The sequence below is a fragment of the Conger conger genome, chromosome 1 (genome assembly GCF_963514075.1).
Source record: "Conger conger chromosome 1, fConCon1.1, whole genome shotgun sequence".
Lineage (NCBI taxonomy): Eukaryota > Metazoa > Chordata > Actinopteri > Anguilliformes > Congridae > Conger > Conger conger.
The window spans coordinates 31768103-31786592 of record NC_083760.1 but is presented as its reverse complement, the minus strand read 5'-3'; the positions used below and the strand labels follow the sequence as shown (position 1 = coordinate 31786592).

Here is an 18490-nt window from a genome sequence, read left to right as displayed (position 1 = left end):
GGAAACCTGAACAATTACAACAACAAAAATAATAATAATAATACCGACTTTCAGTGTTTGTTTTTTTTTAACGAAAAACATAATAGTGTATTGAGATCTTCCAGCATCATGGAGGCTATGAGGAACTCTGGAAGTCGCTTACCATGTGAAAAAAATCAAATTTGGTAATCACGGACAATAAGGCTGGATTGCACGGGAAAAGCGAAAGTTGAAAGGTAAACCCTACGTAAACTATTTTTCTGAAAATCCTTTGTTCAACAACGTTCATGCTAGCGCGTTTCGTCTTTCCATTGTTTTAAATAGCATTTGAAGCGAAATCTGGCTAGCCAAATGTATGACGGTTTATGCCGTTCAAAAGTAGCTGGTGCTTTGGGTGGGCTCTAAATCTCTAAATGCCAGAGATTGCGTCCGGTGATGAGACAAGACGTCGTGAAATGCATGCATGTAGCTCTGAATTTGCAGTGAGTGTTGTGAGTGCCGATTACCTATTATACTGGCCAACGCTGCTTTAGTCACGTTGAGAGAATTTACTGAATTGACTGAAAGACTGAAAATATTAGGATTCCACATCCTGTCGCGCGGCTAGTTCGGTGGCAGGGCGCTTGGGGTTTGTGTTTTGCTTGTTGTTGGATGCAGCGCGTTGAGAGGGGAGGAGGTGCAGACTGCGTAGGCTAGTACCGGGGGAGGGCAGGCATGGACTCTTGTTTTCGTTGAGAGAAAAGAAGCTGTCAGTTGCAGGCGGCCTTGACCGATCACTCGACCGTGGTTAAGGCAAAGCGCCCCCCACCCCCCGATCGCATTCCCGCCCTCGTCTTCACTGCAAGGGTTTTCTTCGGTGAACTTGGGAAGAAAATTAAATGTGTATCATTATATTAATCACATGAAATAAATAAAATCAATGAAAGTATATTGTGTTCGTGCTTTGAGATACGCTCGGGAATTTAAAATCATTGATGTATTTGTAACCTAGGCTATATATTAGCCACCATTGTTTCATAGCCGCCTTTGATCTTCGTTGCATGTTGGAAAAATAACAAAAACGTTTGTCAGATATGTACAGGCGCCACGTCTTGCTGATGTAAATTGATTGCATTAAATTCACTAACAGTCTAAATTTGATTAGAAAAATATTTGCTCGTAAAGGGCACCGTGTATCCTTGTTTTGAAATTGAGTGAGGTAGCCTATTCTACTAATACGTCTCTTTGGATGTGGCTACTGTTGGATTTTAAAGTGTAATTGTGTAAACTTGTAATGTTTACAGTAGTGTAGCTATAATTAAACGCATGCTTATAAGTTAAGTTGAATCAACGTATTTGGTGCTGTCGTGAAATCGAGATGTATATATGTTTAATGCTTGTTGTGGGCAGGCTATTATAAAATTGTCTGTGCATCAATTGTTCTGCAGCCGCTCTCAGTGCATGGTAGAAATAGAAATTTCATATGAACTCCTATGAATGAGTTTGCACCGTCCTTAACTCTTCTTAGCGTCTGTTTGTGTTGCATCTGCTAAGACACACTGTCATCTGATAAAATTCGCACACGAGCATCAGCCAGAGTCGCTTATAAAGCGATATGTTAGCGCATTTAATGTAAACAGTTTGGAATGTTGGCTAGTTTCATTGTTTCCATGCATTCAGAGACTCGGGCATTAAAGCTACCGGCTACTAAAGCCAATACAATTGATTGTAACGAAGACGGGGTTGAAATGCATAGCTTCATAGAGCCTCGCGGATGACCTAGCGTAATTATCTATTTTTAATTTACTGTTTCATGAATCGTATTTATTTGTTTTCTTCAAATGTAGGGGAGAAGCAGTTTGCGTGGGAATATCAATATAATCTCATATAATTAAAACATCCCTTTGTCTGTACCTGATAGTGTAACTGCATGTGTACGAACACACATAGCTGGATTGTGTCACTGAAAGTGAATGCTGTGGCTTAATTTTCAATCACTATTAAAAGCTGTGGTGGCGGCATCAGGGAGCATATCAAGCTGCCATGAGAGTTTGGAACAAGTAGCCTCTCCTGCACGCTATCCTATTTTAAAATGATAGTGACATGCTTCTAAAAATAAATAGTCACCGAATGCTCTTAGCCTGATTGGAAGAATAAGAAAACGAGGACAAAATCGGATACGAATAGGCTATTTGGGTTTGTGTTCACAGTGGGACATGCCTGAGTGAGCCAATGCTCACACAAATATATATATTTAAAATGTGCAAAACCAATTTTGGCTGCAGTGCCAAACCAAGAATACGTAATATGCTTACTATAGCTATCAGGAATATATAGATCAGTAAGCATGTTTTTTTTGTAGCCTGTTTTCCAAAGATCTATGTGGTTCAAGAATTTATTTTAATAATTTTTCAATGGCATTTCATCTAAGCTATGATAAGACACATTGGATATAGAAAATACTATGTGCTTTTGAATTACAGTTATTCCTGTATCGTAGTGGTTAAGGTACATGACTGGGACCAGCAAGGTCGTTGGTTTGAATTCCAGTGTAACCACAATAAGATCCGCCCAGCCTTTGGGCCCTTGAGCAAGGCCCTTTACCCTACATTGCTCCAGGGGAGGATTGTCTCCTGCTTTGTCTAATCAACTGTACGTCGCTCTGGATAAGAGCGTCTGCCAAATGCCATTAATTTAATGTAATGTATTGCAAATTAATTACAGTATCGTATGGTTAGAGAATGACAATAACAATGACAGAGACACTGACTTGTAGCGTACACATAGTGTAGGAATATCCGTTTTTTCAGTTTAATTTCACATTGCTTACAAATATCCCATGGACACTAATATAGTCTACATTCTAACAACATACAGTGCCCTCCATAATGTTTGGGAAAAAGCCCCATTATGTCTGTATTTGCCACAATTTTATATTTGGAATCACACAACTAACATAAAATTTGGTTTCACCATGTAGAAATGACAGCAGTTTTTTATACATAGTCCCTAAATTTCAGGGCATCATAATGTTTAGGACACATGGCTTCAGAGGTGTTTGTAATTGCTCAGGTATATTCAATTGCCTCCTTAATGCAGCACCTAGTCTCTGGATCACCTTTGGAAACTATTATTGCTGATGGTAGTAGCAAAATTAATTCTGAAGTGTAAAGACACGTTTTCTCCGCTCAAGTTCAAGTGAATGCTTGAAGACTCATTGGCTGGCAGTGCATTTGCCAGCAAGACAATGATCCCGAATATGCTGCTAAAGCAACAGTTTTCAAAGCTAAAAAGATGGTCAGTTCGTGAGTGGCCAAGTCAATCACCCGGTCTGAACGCAATTGAGCATGCCTTTCATATGTTGAAGAGAAAACTTTTTTGGACTAGCCCCCTAAACAAGCATGAGCTGCAATACAGGCCTGCCAGAGCATCACCAGAGACACCCAGCAACTGGTGATGTCCATGAATCGCAAAATACAAAATTATTATTAAAATCTGACAATGTGCAATGTAACCACATGTGATTTTTTGAAAAACATGCTTTTTTCATATCAATAAATAATTTCGCTCAGATGCAATGTTTGTCAAAATAATAATGGCCCAGAAAATATAAACAATTAATGTTGCTCCCCACACAATCACACATGTAAAGTCTATATAAGGAACTTTGTTCAATAATCAAAACAGTTTCAGTAATAGACTCTGCTGAATGAAAACATTCTTTGCTTTCTAAAGTTGAGGTCGGAAGGATGTTATGGAGGATCTTGCTTGGAGACACAAGACGATATTGTAGGTGACTTTCTTATGGTAGTGCTTTCTTTAATGATAATGACAATGCCTTTGATAAGGGCTTTTACTGACTTTCATAATCTTCCTTATGTTTTGACAAAATATTCCTGATGATGAAGCCTAGGTGAGAATTGCTGTTTAACAGAAAAAGTAGGTGAACATTGGCACTCATGTTTTTGACTCCTTATGTTTACAATTTCAAAATCAATCATTTAAACATGCTTGGTTACTTATCCTCTGTCAATAAAGCAATTTGCTTTCCAATACAATGTTCCTGTCTTATACACTTTATCTTGAAAGAGTGTACACAACTATTTCTGTCTTTGTCTATTGTATGAAATGGTGATGAACACTTGATGGGAATTGAAAGACTGGTTTTGCTGTGAGTGACAGTTTTGAAAAAGTAAGTCTTATAACATTATAAAATGAGTTCATCTATCTTTTTCAATTACTACTTTAATGAACATATGTAGCAGAATATTAATTCCTCTGAAAATCCAGTTGTTTTTTCCCCTTTAAAGCACTTTTAAAACAGTATTTTCCTATTGGTTATTACTGTTCTGAAACAGAAATAAATTCTCCATCCAGAAATAGCTTAACGTCATTATTTATAAGCAATCTGGTTTGTCCTATAGCAGCATAGGTAGCCGGTATGGATGTTGCCATTCATTTAAATGCTGCACTAAAGCTGATATTGGTGTTATAGCTAACTTGTGTTTTGTGTTTGTTGGTTTATGTTAGCGAGTTAACATAATGGTTCATTAACAGCACTCAAGCTGACAAACATTTGTCGTCTTATCATGCATATTGGAGTCCAGAATTATTAATAAAAATAGATTAAAAAAAACAATTAATATAATAAACAACATGGATAATATATCTATATATTATATGTTCAAATGCATGGGAAAACTATCAACTTTTATTTCAATATATTTACACTCATGTTTCAATGTTTCTCATTTAGTAATCTATTTTTTTCTGAAAACCACAGGTGCCAAAATTATTGCCACCCGTAACAATTATTGTAAATAAAATCAAACCATACAATTTTATTTTAATTAATTTAAGCTCAGTCTCAAGGAACAATATTGTGTCATTCCATCAATTCCTTTTTCACTTGAACCAGCAGCCATCATGCACCCAGCTGCCAGATGGCTGAAGCTAAGCAGGTGTGGGCTTGGTTAGTACAAACCTAAGTTTCTGCTGAAAGTGGTATTGGTGGGCCAGTAGGGGTGTGATCTTCCCTCTGGTCAAATTATCCCTAATGCCCCAGTGCAGTGATGGGGACACTGTGCTGTAGGAGACGCCAGCCTTCAAATGCAACGTTAAACCAAGGTCCTGACTCACTGTGGTCATTAAAGATCCCATGGCAGTCTTCACAAATAATATGTGGTCCCCCTGGCTAAATTCCCAACCCTGGCTTTTTCAACCTGCCTGCTAGTCATGCCCTGATTCAATTTGCAAAAACATTGTTCTCTTGCAGGTGCCTTCACAAGTTACATTAATATTATATGTACAGTAGTTGAAAGTAAAGCAACTGCCAATTTGTCAGATAAGACGGGCGCCTCTCATACCCTTTAAGTTGCTTGTGTTTTGTTCTTTTTGAAAATGTGATTTTGAAAATACCATCAATCCCTGAGCTGCTATTATGCATTGACTGGCATTTGTCGAGACTTGTGTGGAGAAATTCAGAGATGTAGACTTTAAACATACTCACATTTCCTGACTTGAGTTTCTTGAAAAGCACACCATTCAGGTTACCTCAGTCAAGAGCATCAGTTATAACAGACTAATTCAATGACATTCAATGATTAGTTATTCTTTCCTCTCAAATTAGATTTCCTCCAATGATTAAATAGGAATCGACCACAGCAAGAATACAGTTCACAGAATAATAAAATTAATCTCACCTGCGTATTGAAACAGGTTGTCATTTTTCATTTGTCAAATAGACAGGCCTGCTGTATATAACAAATGTCTAATATGCTGGCTGTTTGTCTGGTACTTCAATGGGATATGTACAGAAATATCCTTTATAGGAATGACCCTACATGCAAACCTCAGCAGTATCAAAACATGTTCTTGTTGCCCTAACACGTCAGCACAGAGGTATGCATGAGGCAGTGTGAGGCATGCGCTCTGAACAGGATTCTGAAATGGAAGAGAGAGTTTGAGAGTAGGACTTTGTCCCCTGTTCATTTACTCTGTGGTTTGTTCAGTTTTCCTCTGTCTGTGAACGAGAATGTCTCTGCCCGATATGATTAGAAAAATGAGGGGGTGTTCCTGGGTCTACGTCCATTCTGCCCACATTTTTGTAAAATGGTGTGGCATGCTCTTACCATTGAGAGTTGGTATGCAAAAATATAACATTGGAGATTCCAAAAGAAGGATAATTCCTATAATTGCAAACAAGTGACCACTTTTAGGTAATAGATAGTAAAGTTGCTGGAAAAATTTAAGAATGGAAGAGTCAGTAGCGCCCTGTTGGCTGGCATTGCCCCCCTCCCCCTAAGCTTTTACTGCACAGCAGAAGGAGTGTGTTGAACAGGGTGCGTCTACCATTTGGACATGGTGTCCCCTCTCTAAAGCCAGCCTGGCTTGGAGATGGTTCACCCACAGGGTTGTCAGGGAAACAGTGTGAATGTGCCACTGCAATGCTGTTGAGACATCTTATGCACAATTTGAGTGTCCCACGTTGTGGTAGAAGAGTATCCCATTAACCGGGAGCCCTCCTGTAGTACCCTTGAGCAAGGTACTTTGCCCGAAGCCAATGGTGCATTTGATCACAGGAAGTGCCACACACAAAACAATTCTGATTATGTCATCTGAATAAAGCTTGCCATAATATTTGTGATATACTGGCCTCAGAAGCCCAGTGCCACTTTTAGTGGAGCGGATGGGCACTTTCTTTTCCTCCTGAAATAAATCAATGAAATGGTGGACGGTAGTACTGATTAAGATGGACTAATTATCTAATTGTTTGTTCCAGTCTCAATGGTAGTTGATTCATCTAATGATTGAATCTTACTTAACCTTTAATGACATTAATGATCTAAATGAAATTCATCAAGGTCATCTTGCACTGGTACACACTGTGGCGAATGTTACAAGAGTATACAGGTTCCAAAGTGTCTCAGCTAGTAAACGATTGGGCCCTACAGTCTCAAAATCTCAAGGGTATGTGATTAGCCAAGTAAGACTAGGGTTCCTCATGTTACAGTTATACTGTGTAAGTGCCTTGTAATTGCTTACAATGTGCTTACATGTTTTGTCAAAGGGAGACAGTGACAACAGTCTGTTTATTGTGTGGAAAACTGTCAGCACCAATGCTTCCACTGCCAAAGATGTATATGGTGGAGCAGTACTGTTAGAGAATAATGTTGTTAATTTGTAATCCAATTAGAAAAAAATGAGGAAACGATTTAAAGCCAAGCCATGAAATATTTGCTTTAAAGTACCATTTCTGACAAATAATAACAATTTTGAAGTTATGTTCCCAAAAATATTTGGATTGGCAGTTTTATGCATTTAAAATCTCTAGTATCCATGTTTGCTTCAGAGCAGATATTCCCATCCTTGAAGGCATCAAATCAATGTTTTTAAAATAACATTTCAGATGGCTTCTTGTTTGTTTAGCTATTGATGGGTATTTCCGACAGGAATAAAGTAAGAATAAAATCTTTAAAACACGAGAAACAACCTCATACTGGGAAATCATAGTTGACCATTTATCATGATACATCCATAATTTTGCCTTACTTCTTAGACCAAGTTAAGATACTCCCATTCGATAAAGTGGTCTTCTGGCTCTTTAATGTGGCACGGACGTGTCAGTATGATCTGTGTGGCTGAAGCCCATGCACATAGCAGCCGCATATTTCAAAATGACTTGGTTGCCATGGGAACAAAATAGCACAAGGATAGCATAGCATAAAATCATTTGTTTGTGTTGGTGAAAGTAGTTGGTGACTTTTCTTCCTCCCAGAATGAACAAATCAAGAGAAAAAAACTTTTAAATGGCATACACGTAAAATTAATTTCCACATCATCAGTTTTATGATTGTCATGTTGTCTCTCACCATCCAAGAGTACACATTTCAGTCATTAGTTAACGTTACTGAAGCTGGCCTCCCTCCACATGATTTTGCAACTACATTCAGTGATCACTTTATTAGTTGACCTGTACACCAGCTTGTTAATGCAACTATTAATTCAGCCAATTATGTGGCTGCAACCAAATGCATAAAAGCATGCAGATGTGGTCAAGATATTCAGCTGTTTTTCAGACCAAATATGTGCTCACTGAGTGTACATTGCTCTGTTGAGTGTTGTTCGGCTGGGCTCCTTTGAAAAGGACTGGCACGATAAACTGTGGGAAATTAAAAATGCAGCACGGAAAATAGTAATAGAAGCAGTACATAGTGTCTAGTCTTCCAATAAACCTTGGACTTTGAGTGGAGCGAAAACTCCAGGGAGTTGTCTGTGCAGACACTGGCATTGAATATGACATTAATAGCTATAGCTCTCATCAGCCAGCTCCAGTCCACCTTAGCTAGGCTCCAGTTCTGCTGTGGAAGATAAGAGAGGCAGTTAAGTGCCACCTGTGCTTCTGTGAGGGGGGAAATCATCTAAAATGGTTAATCCTAAAGAGAATATGAATCCAAGAGAAGGTGTTTGGTTAGATGCAGACCGAAGGAGCACTGTTCCATTTTGTGTTTGGTTTGTCCTGCTAAATTCACTTCTTGGAGTTTTTAAATATTTATGGTATTTTCGCTGAATTCTTTTTTTACATTTAAAATCAAACTTTAGGATGTGTGACAGAAAATATTGCAGCAAACTATGAATAGTTTCTCAGAGATCATGCCCTATAAAGCACAAGAGAACTTTAACAGTGCTTCCTAACCGAGAATCTATGTTTAGATTTTATAACATAGAATCGATGTTTATGTTTTATCTATGAATCTTCAGGTTTAGAGGGCTGGTGTGGGTGACTGCAGGGTCTTTACTTACTTTTGTTGAGGATGGCTGATTCCCTATCTGCATCCATGGCGATCTTAGCCTGACGTATATTTGGACCATTTGGTTTGTGTTAAATTGAGCATTGGAGAAGTGCGTGAGAGTGTGTGTAGGCCACAAGGCTTGTCAGCATTTCATTGCTGAGGACTCATGTAGGTGGCTGGAGTCTAAATGCATCAACAGGAACCGTTCAATCGCTCACTCACCCACTGATGTTTGGTTCACTTGCTCACCCACTCACACTCTCCCAGACTGACCGCCTCTAACTCACTCAAAATTTTGACTGTATTCAATCAACATCTTTCCTTAACTTTGAATTGCAAGCATTAACTTTTCAATTTGGTGTCTTTTTCAATTTTAATTTGGTGTGATAGTCATAGTAATTACTGAGCTTGCCAGTCTCTTTGAGATTTTAAAATCTAACTTTTAATCATTAATGTATGTTAAGGATAAAAGGTCAACTTTAATGCACTTCCTGGTAATGTCAGTTCAGACTCACTTGAAAGCAAGAACGTAGGCAGTAAAACAGGCAATGGCTGAGATTTTAAAAACTACTGGTTTTAACCTACTGTACGGTATCTTAGTCATTTAGTTTGACTCTGTGTGTTTTTCATATTCTTAGCCCAGTTTATAGTGATATGTTTAAATGGAACAAGTAAAATGAGCAGCAAGCATTGAAGTCCTTGGAAGGAATAGAAAACAATTGGCAGATTCCTGGTAGAGAGAAGTGAGGGGTGAGATGAGATCATTGTTTTGAAATGAAAGGAAGAGGGGGGAACTCACATGAACTCAGGGCTTAGTTATTGTTGTCTGTATGCCAGCGCCATTCAGCCTGTATAAGCTGAACTCCCAGATTCCGTACAGTATCCCAGATGTATTGCAGGCAGTGGCCAAGGTTGCAGTCGTTCACGGACTCATTCATTTCCCATGCGGTTTGCATCGGAGCCATTTGCAGAAAACAAAACAATCCTAATGTGTACAGCAGCCAGTGTGCTTTTTATGCAAACTCTGTATTGAATACAGTTTGTCAGTTGCTCGAGGAATAAACAACAAGTTATGCATGCCATTTGTATGCAAGAAATATCCTGGAAATATCCTTGAAAAGGAGAGGGCGGATTAGTAAAACAAGGTCTAAAGTTTAAAAGGTGCCCGATTGCTTTTGTCAGCGTTATTTTTTTTTTTTAAGCTGCAGAATCTGTAGCATTAGTGTATTTAAGATTGTGAAGTAGAGGAATGTGGTGGGTGGGGGGGGAGCTGACACGGTTCAGGCTTTGCATCCTGTGAGACTTGTACAGGTGCTAGCTAAGTGGTAGGTGGTGGTGTTGGGGGGGGGGGGGTTCAAGGGTGTAGCACCAGCTTCCTGTGACACATTCTGCGGTGCTGTGTGACTCAGTGTCCTGGTAACCAGATGCAGAAATTAACAGGAATCGCTCTCGTGGTTTTTTTTTTTTTTTTCATAGCTTCAGACCTGCCTTCTTTTAATCTCCGGTGATGTCATCGCAATTTGCAGCATCTGGGTCTTCTCTTTTGTCTTTCACACTGCAATGCAGGAGCACGACCGTTCAGTCGCAGCGTACATCCTCCTCGATCCCCTGCTTTTACTCAGATAATTGTAAACAGATACTGGAAATCCGAGTGCTTTGCCATTCGCTTTTTTTCAGAACTTTGCTCTTTCACTGCATCTCGAAGCTGAGCAAACAGTTTTCAGTTTAGATCTGCTGATGCAGGCCTAGTTCTTTTCAATAATCATGCTATGGCAATGTGCATAAAACTAAATTTTTCCATTTCTAAAGGTGTTTGATAAAGGTTGGACGCCTTGCATTTGAGAGCCATCTGCTGAAAATACATGTGTCAGTCCTCATGGAAAAATTATTTAGTCATCAAAATGGTTTTTTGCTTAGACACGCATAAGGAAAATATTAATGTGCCAAACATTGATGTTGCTGTACAATAAATCAGGCTTTCATCTGGAATCTACATTCTCCTGAGGAGGACGTTTCTAATTCTGATGCATGAACTCAGATTAACCTGTCTTTGAACTCTGAAAGCTGACTTAAGTCAAAGACATGTAGGAACTATTTGTTGACAAAACTATCCTGAGGTATTCCACAGTACCACAGGATACAGTACTACTTCCTGGCACTGCATGCAAGCAATTTCCCAATATTTTGGTGACATTCGCCACTTGTTTGAACAAGTCTCTTTCTTGTGAGGCTGATGAGTGCTTTCACTGCAAAGTGACATGTCTCAGTTTGCCAATTCTCACATTGTGAATGGTTTGTTTTGTTGACGAATATTGATATGCAATTCAGCAATTTTGTATTTATTTGGACACTTGAAGCATAGTAATTTAGAAAACAAAAATGGTAATCAGTTACAGTGGGGTGCAAAGACTTTGCCACCCCTGGTTTAAGTGTTTGTTGCAATGAACCTGTACGTGATCAAAAGCGAACCTGAACACCATTTTTGTCACATCCGTCTAGTAAAAGAGGAAAGATTATTTGGCGAAAGGGTTATCAGACTGAATGGTTTCTAAAGGAATTCATCGGACATATTATAAGTATACCCCTCCCCCACCAGAAAGTTGGTTTCTAATGGGAAAAAAAGATGTCTGCCTCGCATGATACAGTGAGTGAGTGCTTTTACATTTGGTTACTCACCCGGCAGACTTCCTGGCGACTTACTCTCTGATGCTTGCAGTTTTCTGCTTTACCCTCATGGTGACATGAGGGCCAAAGCTGTACAGCAGCCTCCATCAAGGATTTAAGAGTAGAACCCTACACAGCTTTCCCCGGTTTCAAACTCATGACCTCCGTGTCACCCTAACATTTTTCATTTTAATATTTGTAGAGAAATCTTGATGTACTAGCTAGTTTGCAAATGTAATATTCTTATAGCTTGGTGTGTTTGAATTTACATTACATTACATTATTGACATTTGGCAGACGCTCTTATCCAGAGCGACGTACAGTTGATTAGACTAAGCAGGAGACAATCCTCCCCTAGAGCAATGCAGGGTTAAGGGCCTTGCGCAAGGGCCCAACGGCTGTGCGGATCTTATTGTGGCTACACTGGGATTAGAACCACCAACCTTGCGTGTCCCAGTGAATACTTTTTAATAGAAAGAAAAGCGCTTAAATGATACATTTGGATTACAGAGTGGGCTATATTCCGCCCCAAAAAACATATCACAGTTGGCGTGGATAAGTAATCATCTTTGTGGCAGTTTAAATTTTAAATTTTAAATTGAATTTTAATTGAATTGAAACAAAGGTTTTACCTCAGTCTTAAAGCTTTTCTTAATATATTGAAATCTTTATCTTGAAGTATTAATATTAGCATAGTTATTTCTTCATAATCAGGAAATTCCGGGGCAGGGGGGTTCAAAGGTGAGATATCTCATAGATTAATTCAGTTAATTTATTGCTATGACTTTTTTAAAATTATGTCCTGACATGCCTCATAAATATCATAAATGTAATGGCATATTTTAATTCATATCAAAATTCTACAACATAGGAAAAGTCCAAAAGAAGTCTAAACTGAAGCAATAAACATATGGCATCCAAACTCTGCCATATTTCTTTCTTATAAAAATCTATTTTAATGAAATAGAAAAATATGTGCAAAAAACTAACTTTTTATTTACATAATTCTGATTATACTTTCCTTTTGCAGAGGAAAACCCATAGTTCGTTGTGCGTAAGACCTGAAATGTAGCTGTAAATTCCTATTAATGGCTGTAGATTAGGCTTTACATGTAGAGTAAGTGCATGAAGTCAAAAATAATACCTGCTTACTCTTGGTCTGCTGAGGAAACAAAGAAAGCCTCTGTTTGAACTATTAGTCTCATAGTTTAGGTTGTGGCTTAGGGGTAAGAGCTTAGCAAGTTTGCTTGTGTTTGAAAGGCAGTGGTTCTGAACACAGACCTTCTTTGGACCTCGTGATGATTTAATGCTGTCAGACAGCTAGGCTGTCAGCCTCTGTTGAGACCGATCATCGTCTGATGGAGAACGACTACAGTTCGGAAAGTGTGTCGCGACAGCAGCTGTCATGATGTGGCTGTCTGTTTGTTACCCAAGCCAAGGTGAAAAAGGCCATTGTATCTGTCACTTTGAGGCTGGCTTGATGGAAGTTTGCTAGCCACACCTCAAGATGCCTGAGAAACAAAATTTCTGGTTGTTAAACAACCGGAATGTTCTTTGGAAAATGTGTGGTACTACATGAACCGATAAGCTGTCAGGGTCTTAGCTCACAAGCAGCGCACACACTAAAGGTTCTTCCCTGAAGCGTAGTCAATGACATACTGTATAGCTTGGACTTTGCTAGCTTGTGTTGAGGCTGCAATTAAACCTCTTTTGTTGACTGTGATTAGGAGTCTGCAGCACATAATTGGCTTTGTCCAATGCGATGCATAGGTAATTTCTGCGATAAGATCATCATGTGTTTTTTTTAGCCCCATTTATTTATGCAATGAAACTGCAGCTTCACAGCTTCTTCACAGCTCATTGTGTTTAATAGAGGTGGGGGAGACAGCACCAGGTTTCTCAGCACAAAAGGCTTTCGGTGAGAGACTATGGGCTTTCAATGGGAGGTTTTGTAGTTTCTTTTTCCAGGCTTAGAGGAAGACTCCAAGGTACCATCAGTGAAGAAAGTGCAGTCGGCATGTTATGAACATGATGAAATTGCACCTCACTCTATTTTTTGGAGTAGAAACATTTTTAGCTGTGGGTCGTAGGTCGATTCTACCTGTGTTCAAGTATCAGGAAAAACTTGTTTTATGGTTTTCCAACTTGTACATGCTCTTGTTAGCTGGAATGTGCTGAAGGTACCCATTGGCTCAGGCCACCACTGGTGGGTGCTTCATTATTGAAGCAACCCACAGCTTGCTTTTCCTCACACTACAGAATTGGCTGTTTTGGCAATGGAATAGGGTAAAATGGAATAGAATATATATTTTTTAACAAATGAACAAATTCCGTAACAAGATAATTTTTTATTCTTGTGGTGAAACGGTGGTAGCAGCGGCCTGTAGCGTAGTGGTTAAGGTAAATGACTGGGACACCCAAGATCAGTGGTTCTAATCCTGGTGCAGCCACAATAAGATCCGCACAGCCGTTGGGCCCTTGAGCAAGGCCCTTAACCCTGCTCCAGGGGAGGATTGTCTCCTGCTTAGTCTAATCAACTGTACGTCGCTCTGGATAAGAGCGTCTGCCAAATGCCAATAATGTAATGTAATGTAATGAAACTATATTGATATATAGATTTACTTAGCTTACTTAATTGGAAAATTTATTTAAGGTTTTACTTACATATATTATTTTCTTATTTATGCTTTAATATGCTTAGTTTTTATTGAGCCACCAAAAAAGTGAGAAACTCATGGTCACTGAGCAAAGCAAATCAGTTCATGCCCTACCCGAACTCTGACGCACACCAACGACAGCTCACCCTCTCCAGAACAGTGAGGTGCATTCCTCTGTAATTACAGGAGGTGCTCCGTAGAGACGATTGGAGGTGTTCACTCACCTCCAGGAGTGTTGCTAAAGTTTTATTGGACAAGGAACTGCATAAAAAGTTGCTTATGAGTACTGATCCGAGATCATGCCTCATAATGAACAGCTGTCTCAAGGGTTAAGTATTTAGAATGGTACAGCTGACCTGGAACCAGTGCCTGTTGCGCAGTCTTGTTTAAAGCCTATTGGACCTTTCTCTGACCACTCTCCCATCGCCTGCTGTAGTTGTGCCATGTCTGATGGAAGATAAGGAATCTGATGACTGACTGGAACACCCCACGTGGATCTCTCCATATGTGAAACATATGGTAAAGGGCCAAGAAATATTGTAAAGATAATCCTTTGTGCCAGCCAATTTGCTCATTGTGAAAGAGCACGTCGCCATCTAAAACTGGCAAAGCTGGCTGCCATTTACTACTTGCGAAATTCCATGCAGTTGTGAATTAGAACAGTGGTTTTCAAATGGTGTGCCATGTGGCAAGGTCAAGTGTGCCTTGGAATTTGAATGTCTGTCTAATTTAAATGAGCCTATATCTGCTTGAAAATCTTTGATAGTCTTTGATATAACCTATGTGCAATGTGGGGCAAATCATAATCATAATTTGTGTGATATTCTTCATAATAGATTACTGTGGTTTTAAGTTGGTGTGCCTCGAGGTTCTGGTTGGACATCTGGTGTGCTTTAGGTCCAAAAAGTTTGAAAACCACTGGATTAGAGGAACGTTTGTGGTAATTAGTGAGCTTTCTTTCTTGTTTTGGTCATCTCTCCATCCTAAATCCCCTCCCGCCGCTTCTCATCACAGTGTTTGGTTTTGATTACTGGAATTTTTGGGGGAATTTGTTTGTTTTTAAGGTATCTGGGTGGGGCATGTGACCTCAAAAGAATAGGAAAAGAGAATAGCTCACATCACAAATATTTTTTGGAGGATGGCAGGGTTATGCTTAATTGAGGCAGCTGCTTGGTTCATTCATACAATTTAGCTGGGCCCTCTCTGTCTTTTATGAGAATATGTGAAACCTTATCTGTGTGTGTAATCTGAAATAGTATAAGGGTATCAGGTATCAGTTCTTAGTACTCTCTGCAGAGTCAGATCACCTCTATCCTTTTCTGTATGTTCCAAAACACAGCCGGCTCTGAGCAGATGGATTTGTTGAGTCATGTGACATCATGTATGAGGAAAACACTAGCGAGGCCAAGATGGGTGTTGGGGGAGGGACTGTATTGAGGTGGGGGATGGGGCAAACAGGGGGGGCAGAGGAAATCTGCTCACAGGCTCACTAGACAAAGGAATGCACTTGACAAGGCTTGTATAAGGTCATGTCTAGTGAACTCCTCTGGGAGAGCTGTCGGCATAGATTTATTTTGGCACATTGCTGGCATGCAGATGGAGGGAGACCCTACAGAGAGGAGGCATGCTGTCCCATTATCACAGTCACCCCAGGGAAGGCAATGGGCAAGTAGCCACAACCAAAAGCACACCCTAAAGAGGCAAGCTGAGGTTGGGTCTGTTTGAATTGCGTGTGATACCCTTCGGGCATCACTTGTCTGTGGCCAAGTAACAGGAATGACCTTACAGTTGTAAGCAGAAACAATACATTTAGGTCAAATCTGTAGTGAAATCGTATTTATTTTCTAATCACAATTTTACTGGTGAAGGTTCAAATGGTGACTTTGCTAATCTCTTTAGGATACGCCTCATAGTGTTTCACCTTAAATGACCCAACTCTGGACCCAAATGATGTATCTGCAGTACTCTAATGTTTTCTGGCATGTTAAAATTGAAATGCTTGAAACTGTTGAATATAACAGAGAGGAACGGAAAAGTATACTCTGCGGTATGTGGTTTATTGTAGCAGAGCTGGAAAACTTTTAATGACATATTTAAAAGTTACCCTTTAAATATACATCCTGTTCTTAATAAAAACAGTTTCAGACAAAGGTGAGCCAATGCTATCGAGTTTTACCCACTAAAGTGAGATATTCCTGGTGTGCACTGTTCGTGTAAGCAGACATGTAAAAGTGGCAAAACGGAGCACTCAAAACATGCTCTATTTTTTCAATTGTAACTGGATCGTTGTATGAAGGAGAAAGCCTTGCTAAAAATGCCAGGCTGTGCTGTATAGAAATATTAGCCAGTCTGCCCTAAGATACCACTGTTTGTCAAGCAAAGAGAAAAAAAGAAAGGAACCAAGTATACACTCACTGAGCACTTTATTAGGAACTTATTCATGTGATTATCTAATCAGCCATTGTGTGGCAGCAGCACAATGCATAAAATCATGCATATACTGGTCAGGAGCTTCAGTTAATGTTCACATCAACCATCACAATGTACATTGCACTGGATAAGAGTGTCTGCCAAATGCCAATAATGTAATGTAATGGGAAAAATGTGATGTAAGTGACTTTGATCGGTGCCTGACAGGGTTGTTTGAGTATCTCAGAAACGGCTGATCTCCTTGGATGTTCACGCAGAACAGTGTCTAGAGTTTACTCACCATGGTGTGAAAAATTAAAAAACATCCAGTGAGCTGCAGTTCTGTGGGCATGTCTTGTTAATGAGAGTTCAGAGGAGAAGGGTCAGACTGGTCAAAGCTGACAGGAAGTAACAGAAATAATCACACATCACCACAGTGATGTTGCACCCAAACTGGATAGCATTGGCTCACCTTTGTGTGAAACCGTTAGAACAGGATGTATATTTAAAGAGTGTACTGCAAGCAGAAGAGTATTTCTTAAGTGGATAGCAAAAGCCAAATAAGTCAGAAAAATAAGTCTAATCAATGCCAAATGTGATCAGTGAGTGTACAGTACATTGTACATAATTTGCACTTTTCCATAATGGTTTCTATGAGTCACGCAAGGAGATGATCACTCGGCCATAAGTGATGGAATAAGTATTGTTAAACTCTTCTAATCTATGTTTTTTGGTGCTGAAAATTTTCACCTGGAAAATGTATCCCTGAAAGTGTAAATATGGATGTGGACACAGTAACATAACTATATACCAAACTGGGGGGTCAGATTTGCAGTTTGGTTTATAATTTAAGAACTCTCAGCATGTAAGAATAGTTTATTTATATTTTATAAAACACAGATATTGGTCTCTCAGATTGAATACACACTGGTTCACTCATTCTTTATGTTGCAATCTTATAAATTATGTAATTGAAATACATTTACATTTACATTTTTGTCATTTGGCAGATGCTTTTAATCCAAAGTGACGTACAAGTGCATTGCCATAGAAATATTATACTTCACTCCTGTGACAGGCATGTTAAAACAAGGATGCAAACTAGATGCATGTTCCTTTATCCGTTTTTAACCAAATTATCAGGGAGAAGAGGGTAAACTGTTTGAAGACATTCCAGACTTCAAGGCCACTTTAAATGCTTTTGGGGTTTTCGCTATTTTTCTTCTTTACTCTGCTCTTAATCAATTAGAGCAGTTGATTATTCAGTTAATACACTTCACTTGGTTAATTGGGTCTGAATTTGGTGCTGATTTTAACCCTCTATGATATGACTATTTTTTTCTTTTCATGGCATGAAATAGCTTTTTAGGGGATGCTTTGGGAAACACTGCCATCTTACAGTTTGACATACTCAGAGGCTGTTACAAAATTTTAAAAGTGAGTAACCATGAAGCTAATATGTTTGTTGAACTGATTTATAAAGTGTACATGCCATAAAGTCGTACGCCGCCCCTGGGGGAAAAACTAGAGGTTCCATATGTAGCTGTGTTCTACTGTGTTGCTCTGACTCACAACATGATATGAATACAGCCACATTGCAATTCATTGCACTGTAGTGAACTTATCAATGTTCATCCAGGTGTGCAGTTTCTAAATGTTTATAAAATGTGTATGTCACAGTAAAATGTATTGCATTAGAGTTGACTAAACAACCACTCTACATTTTGCACAACAGATTCAACTTCCATCAGGGCATCTGCTCTACAGTTTGCCTGTTTCCATTCATCTGCTAACTGGATCCCATTTTGTCTCATGTGTAACAGCAATTAAATGAGCATTTGCAATTTGATGACATATTTAATTGGTAAAGCATCATATTAGAACATTTATAAAAATACATATGGTTAAATGCTTTTATAATGCTAGTCGCATTCTGTATTTTTGTATCTACTGTATATCTGGCAGCAGCATGGTGGTATGAGGCTCATTTCGTACCTTGGACCCTTGATG

General features: G+C 39.1%; 1 protein-coding gene across 1 annotated transcript in view; it reads left to right on the top strand.

Moving 5' to 3' along the window:
- LOC133132750 (transcription regulator protein BACH2-like) overlaps window positions 1-18490 on the top strand; it is a 75027-nt gene continuing 56537 nt past the window's right edge. The window contains exon 1 of the mRNA XM_061248859.1: window positions 1-215. The gene's annotated coding sequence lies outside the window, so the exon portion shown is untranslated. The remainder of the gene's footprint in view (window positions 216-18490) is intronic.